The sequence below is a fragment of the Pongo abelii genome, chromosome 17, assembly GCF_028885655.2.
Source record: "Pongo abelii isolate AG06213 chromosome 17, NHGRI_mPonAbe1-v2.0_pri, whole genome shotgun sequence".
In the NCBI taxonomy this organism is placed as follows: Eukaryota; Metazoa; Chordata; class Mammalia; order Primates; family Hominidae; genus Pongo; species Pongo abelii.
Window position 1 is genome coordinate 41,596,552 of NC_072002.2, and position 6,594 is coordinate 41,603,145.

The 6,594-nt window shown below is 39.5% G+C and overlaps 1 long non-coding RNA gene across 1 annotated transcript; it reads right to left on the bottom strand.

The window, feature by feature from the left end:
- Positions 1-529: 529 nt before the first annotated feature.
- Positions 530-6,346, bottom strand: LOC112129964 (uncharacterized). The gene is made up of 3 exons (XR_002912299.3): positions 6,193-6,346; positions 2,322-2,417; positions 530-910 (listed from the first exon to the last, which is right to left on the bottom strand). It is a non-coding gene; the product is annotated as an uncharacterized LOC112129964 (long non-coding RNA).
- Between the last annotated feature and the right edge of the window lie 248 nt (positions 6,347-6,594).

Below are 6,594 nucleotides of genomic sequence, written 5' to 3' on the forward strand. Positions count from 1 at the left end.
AGCCAGAGTTTTCTATATAGAAGATCATGATATCTGTAAACTGGGACAATTTAACTTCTTCCTTTTCAGTTTGGATGCCTTTTATCTCTTTTTTTTTTTTGCCTAATTGCTCTGTCTAGAACTTCCAACGTTACGATGAACAGAAGTCGAGAGAGTGAGCATTATTGTCTTGTTCCTGATCTCAGAAGAAAAGCTTTTAACTTTTCACTGTTGAGAATGTTAGCTGTGGGTTTGTCATATCTGGCCTTTATTGTGTTGAGGTGCAGTCCTTCTATATTTTGTTGAGTTTTTTTTAAATCATGAAAGGGTGCTGAATTCTGTGAAATGCTTTTCCTGCATCTATTGAGATTATAAACATTTTGTCCTTCATCTTGTTGATGTGGTGTATCACGCTTATGGATTTGTGTATGTTGAACCTTCCTGCATCCCAGGGATAAATCCCACTCGATCATGGTGAATGCTTTTTTAAATTTGCAGTTGAATTTCATTTGCTAGTATTTTGATGAGGATTTTTACATCCATGTTTATCAGGGATATTGGTCCATAATTGCCTTTTCTTATAGTGTCTTTGTCTGGCTTTGGTATCAGGGTAATGCTGGCCTCGTGATATGAATTTGGAAGTGTTCGCTCATCTTCAATTTTTAAAAAGAGTTTGAGAATGATTGGTATTAGTTCTTTAAATGTTTGGTAGAATTCAGCAGTGAAGCCATCAGGTCCTGAGCTTTTCTTTGATGGGAGAGTTTATTACTGCTTTAATCTCTTTACTTATATTGATCTGTTCAGATTTTCTATCTAATCATGATTCAGTTTTGATAGTTTGTCTAGGAATTCCTTGATGTGTCTGGGAATTTGTCTATTTCTTCTAGGTTGAGGTTCTGTCTTCGTATATTCTTTTACACTGTTGAGTTTTCTATGGCACAAAAAGTTACATTAGCTACCAACAATGATCTTTACAGTTGGAATTAAGATGTTTAGTACCAGATTCAGAAAATAATTTTATAATATCTCCTTATTATCACATTCTTAACCCTCTGATTTTTTTTCTTTCTCACAGAATAAGGTAGGGATTATCTGCTAGCCACCAGGCTACCATGGAAACCAAACAACAGTTTTCTTTACTGGTAAAGACCTCAGACTCTGAAATGGCCCATGGCTGCTCTATAGAGACCTACTTGCCTTATTTTTATTTCTGTGTATATTACACATTTTGCTCATCATGTGCCATGAACACATTATTCAAATGCCACAGTATAAAATATCAAATGCCTAAAAGTGACAAAATGGATTAAATCTTAAGACCCTGTAGTTTACTCTCCTTTAAAAATCAGGACACTGAAATTAAAATGACAAGCTTCCACAGAGGAGTTGGAACTAAAGTTTCAGTCGTTTTTACTCAGTGGTGACATTTTTATAGTTCCCTGTCTACATGCAAAGCAGTAACTCTGCAGTCTTCAAGCTCCCTAACTTCATTCTTACCCTATTATAGTGGTTAATGGTATGTAAATGTGAGATCATTTTTACCTCGCTTTTTTTTTTAATTAGCAAAGTTGTTTTGCCAGAATCACAGGTATAGTTGAGTAAAATTAAGTAGTTCCTGAAAGTTTCCCACCACCTTTAAACACCAATATTATGTGAGAAATTTGATTGCTTGATAAGTTAATACTATTAATTCTCAATATTGAAACATTAGAGATTTACCTCCTAAGTCATTGGATACTCCTTTCTGAGGGATATCATGATGGAAAAGGCATTACTATCTTTAATATCTATTGGTATCTTAGGAAACTTTAAAACTGTGTCTCTTTCATGTCTTAGAAAAATAGTTCCTAGCCTAGAAAAACTGCTTCTTCATCTATCCTTTTTACCTAATGCCAAGAGTATTATCTTTTGTCCCTTGTACCTAAATGGAACCAGCATCTCTGAAATGTCTGTTAAAACCATTCTTTTAAGGATAGGCACAGTGGCTCATGCCTGTAATCCCAGCACTTTGGGAGGCTGAGGTGGGCAGCTCACTTGAGGTCAGGAGTTTGAGACCAGCCTGGGAAAAATGGTGAAACCCCATCTCTACTACTACTAAAAATTAGCCGGGCATGGTAGCACATGCCTATACTCCCAGCTTCAGGAGGGTGAGGCAGAAGGATCAAGGGAGCCTGGGAGGTGGAGGGTTGTAGTGAGGTGAGATCACACCACTGCACTCCAGCCTGGGTGACAGAGAGAGACCCTGTCTCAAAAAAAAAAAAAAAAAAAGGCATTCTTTTATGGAAGAAAGCAACAGAGGAAGGGCAGCCTCCAAGAGACCACTGCTAGAATGCATTTGTTACCTGCACAGGCCTGATTGGCAGCCCTGTGAACTGTGGACCCTTGAGCTTATGCCTTTAAACCATCTGCAGAGGTCAGTCTCTCTAGAGCCTGCCAAGCTGTGAGAAGAGGAGGTCAGGTAAATTCCAGTAGAAGGTGGTAAAAGGGGAGCCAGAAAGGATAAGCTGTGACTGCCCTAGAGGAAGCCGGAAACCTTTGGAAAGATGGAAAGGTCAAGATCATACCCAAAATGAGCCCTAAGCCATCAGAGGAGTTTCATAAAAATTCCTTGCTGAAAGTTTGGATTTGGGCCATTCAGGGTAGAAATTATTCTGGGCCATGAGTAAAGGAAAAGATTTCATGCAGGATAAAGAAATAAAACTGGACAAGAGAAAACAACCTTTCCTTGCCTCCCACCTGTGCTGAGGGCCGGCTCAGGGTTAATGAAAGCTACTGTTAATCCAAGAGATTGTTACCTCTTGCTACCCTTTCTCACCCTTGCCTTTCAGACTCCTTCAACTGGCTGTCTGTTACTGCATTTCATACCTATGACCTCTGGGACAAACCTCTGAAAGGTTTTTCTGGGTCTTCACCTTCTAATGGGGACTTTTCTCCTTTCTTGACAGATATCATTCTTAAAATGAGTAAGTTTATAGGCACTAGACAAGACAAGTATACACCCACAGCAAGCCAGAGTCCTATTTCCATGACTGGCCTCCTTCTTTTCCTTAGTTGACTTCTCTGAACCTGTTGGAAAAGTTGTGAATCTCCTTCACATTATATTCCTAATGAGGCGATTTACCCTGCATGCTAAATAAGATCATGACTATGTAATAAATTCTCCACTCAGAGCTAAGCTTGGAGTCAGCTCTTCAGCTTACGATTAACCTTTCAACCGATGAGAACCCTATTGCTGCGCACAGATGGCACATTTTAAAGTTGTCGTGATTAAAGAATCTCAGTAACCTAGAGTTTTTTTACATATACTTTTAAGAAGTATCTGTTTTTAATTCTAATTTAAGGCTGGTTCCAATTGCTTTTTTTTTCATGCTGGAAAACAATCTGGAAAAACCATTTGAACTGGTAAATATCCATGAAGAGTCTTTTTTAACATTACATCCATATTCAACTAAGAATTTACATACACGAAGAAAAAAAGCCCAACTTTCCAGTTCTTATCTCACAGCCTGACCTATTTTGTGTGTGACAGAAAACTCTCCTTGTCTTCTGAGGAGGGGGAACCCAGGTACTTGGAAAGCCTTGTTGTTAGGCCAGAGGGATGCCAGTGGCAAGTTTGGAGATGTGGAGAAGGTACACAGGCATATTTGTGGAGGACTGATGGTAGAGTCAGAGGTGAAATTTTGAAGTAAAATGCGATCCACTGGGTAACATAAAACCCTTCCTCCTATTCCTGCACATTGTTTATGAACACCTTGGTAAGTGGATTACTTACCCTGAACTCTAAGAAGTGTTAATACTGCTCCTCATTTGAAATGGGTTGAAACAGAGGCAATGTTTAGGTACATCTGTCTGTCTTCTCATGTGTGGAAATGCTCTTGATTTTTAAAATATTGTGTCCACTAAAGCCTGAAATCCCATCAGTAGCATAGATACCTCCTTTAAGTAATCGTCTTTTCTTTTACAATGATGAAATACAATCAGAGTGAGTTCTCTGCACCTTTGTGGGAAAGAACTTGTGTTTTCCCTGAGAACTGCTGACAGACTGGTTAAGGGAGATAACAACCTGGCAAGCAGCCAGCCCAATTTATACCCTGCCCTGCCCTGCCAGTCCAGTGAGTGCCTAAATGCCAAAAATATTGGTAATCCAGGCCAGGATATTCCAAGAGAAAAGGATCTCTGCTTCTTTCCCCATCATATCCTACCCTTCCCTACATAATTCACCTGAATGCTACAGCTCCTGAATCTTGGTCTCGAGCAACCTGAAGAGAGAGGCTGGTGGAGACCCACAGGTGGTGGGACTTTGGCAAGAATGAGAGAGGGAGGCTGGTGATCCAGGATTCCAGCAGAAATGAGAAGGGAGTGAATGATAGTAAGAGAAGTGACAGAATAGATCTCTAGGGGAAATATATGTATGATGTATGTGTGTGTGTGTGTGTGTACAGAAAAAGAGAGACAGAGAGAGAGCAGAGCATCATGTGTTCATTCATTACTAATTAATCTGGTGATAATGGAATTACTGTGTGTCCAGCACAGTCCTCAATCTCAACAAAGCTTCTACCTCTGGCGAGAGCGGTTACAGATGTGAAACCTGAATGCCAGAAAAAATGAGTGCTAAGAACTCAGACAAAACGTAAACATGCCCAGGGGACTGCAGTCAGCATGGACGGCAGCAGCATGAGGTGCAGCTAACTTCTGCAGCCGATACAATGGTGTCGCAGTTGATGCAGCCTGGGAAACTTCTTCAATTGTCCCTCTCATTGAAAGACTGAGATTTTCTCTAATATCTCAACAGCCTGGTTGGTCCAGCCTTCTCTCCATGGCTTTACTTTGAAAGATGAAAGCAATTTCCATCCTGCAGAGAAAAGTTTCCATGATTGAGGACACACCCAAGCTAACTGATCACTTCAGCTGCCTCATTCTGCCATATTTATTCACAAGAAAGATGCATTTTGAAAAGGAAAACCTTGAAATGTAGGTTTAAAAATTAACCCTTGAGGTCAAATAGCTCTCAGAAACTACTTACTAAGAATAGCTGAGAGAAATGAAATAGCTATAGAGAAATTTCACAGAGACGCTTTATATATATATATATATATATATATATATATATATATATATATAAATGCTGCTACACACACACACACAGTGCTATTAAGGAAAGCTAGAAAGCATTGATATCTCCTCCCAAATAAAAAACTTAATAGAAAATAAGAACTGTGATATAGAAACTTAGCTGCTTTATGAAGCTGTTACATGACTGCCAAATACCTCCTCTACTTCTTTCCTGGAGTCTTCCCTTAGGTTCTCTCTTTCCCTTTCTTTCTCTCTCCCTCCCACGCTTCTTAAGGATCAGGTGTGCAGAATTTGCTTTAGCCAGTTCTTAGTTTATGAGTTACTATTGTCATCATCCATTTGTCAGGGCCTCTATTTTAAGAATCTTTTGAGTTTTTTCTTTGTCTTTTTCAATCCCATTTCCAACCCCCCGCATAGGCACCTATTTGTGTATTTAGTATATATTCTTCCAATCCACCGGCTACATGTTTATTTAGATAATTATAGATGCTTGAAAACTACACAGTGCTGTGTGAGCACGTAATTATGCATAGATGGTATTATGCTGTGGGATTTCCCTCTCTCTCTGTTTTCCCACTCAACATATGTTTCTGTAATCTATACATGTTTCTGTATGTGAATCTCACTCATTGCTCTTCACTGCTATATAGTATATGACATAAGCCATAATATGCCTCTATCACATCTTGTATTTTGTTCTCCTACCAGTGGGGTACTCTTTGCAACATTTAATCACACTTCAATAAATCTCCCCTTGCCTAACAACTTTTTGAATTTTCCTGAGGGATGGACAGACAGGCCTTGCTGGGAAACAGAGTATATATAATACATTCTTAATTTCAATAAGTGCCACTAGATTGCTCTTTGGAATAGCTGTATCAGTGCAAATGCCCCACAAACAAATCATTTTCACCCTTCCCATGTAGCAGGTAAAATTGTTCAATTTTCACGATTTTCCAATATAATGAGTGCAGCATGGTACTCATTTTAGAGGATGGAATGCCTGAATTCTAATTTAAGATGTGGAACATTTAGTAGTTAATCTCATTCATAAGCGTTATTAATGCGTGACTGCAGTAAGATGCTACTGCAGCAAGATGTCCCCTGCAGTAAGTTGCTTTACTGTGTCCAAGACTTTACCTTTCCCTGTCTCCACATCTTTAGCTGTATGACTTTGACGTTCCTTCCACAAAAGGTGATGTATATTTCCTCACCCCACTGATAGTAAGCTAAGCAGAGGTGACAGTCCTAGGCTGAGGTTTTAAGAGCACTGGGGGCTTCTCCTCACTCTTTTGCACTTCTGCCATCAGCAGGAAGATAATGAAACTCTGGTGGCATAAGAGGATTCTACGACACCATAATTACCAGAACAAATCATCGAAAACACAGTGGCTTAAAACAACAATTTATTCTTTACTCTTCTGGAGGTCGGAATTCCGAAACGGGTCCTACTGGGCTAAAATCAACGTGTCAGGAAGGCTGTGTTCCTTCTTGAGGCTCCAGGAGAAGTTGTTTCTTTGCCCTTTCTGGGTTCTAGAGAGT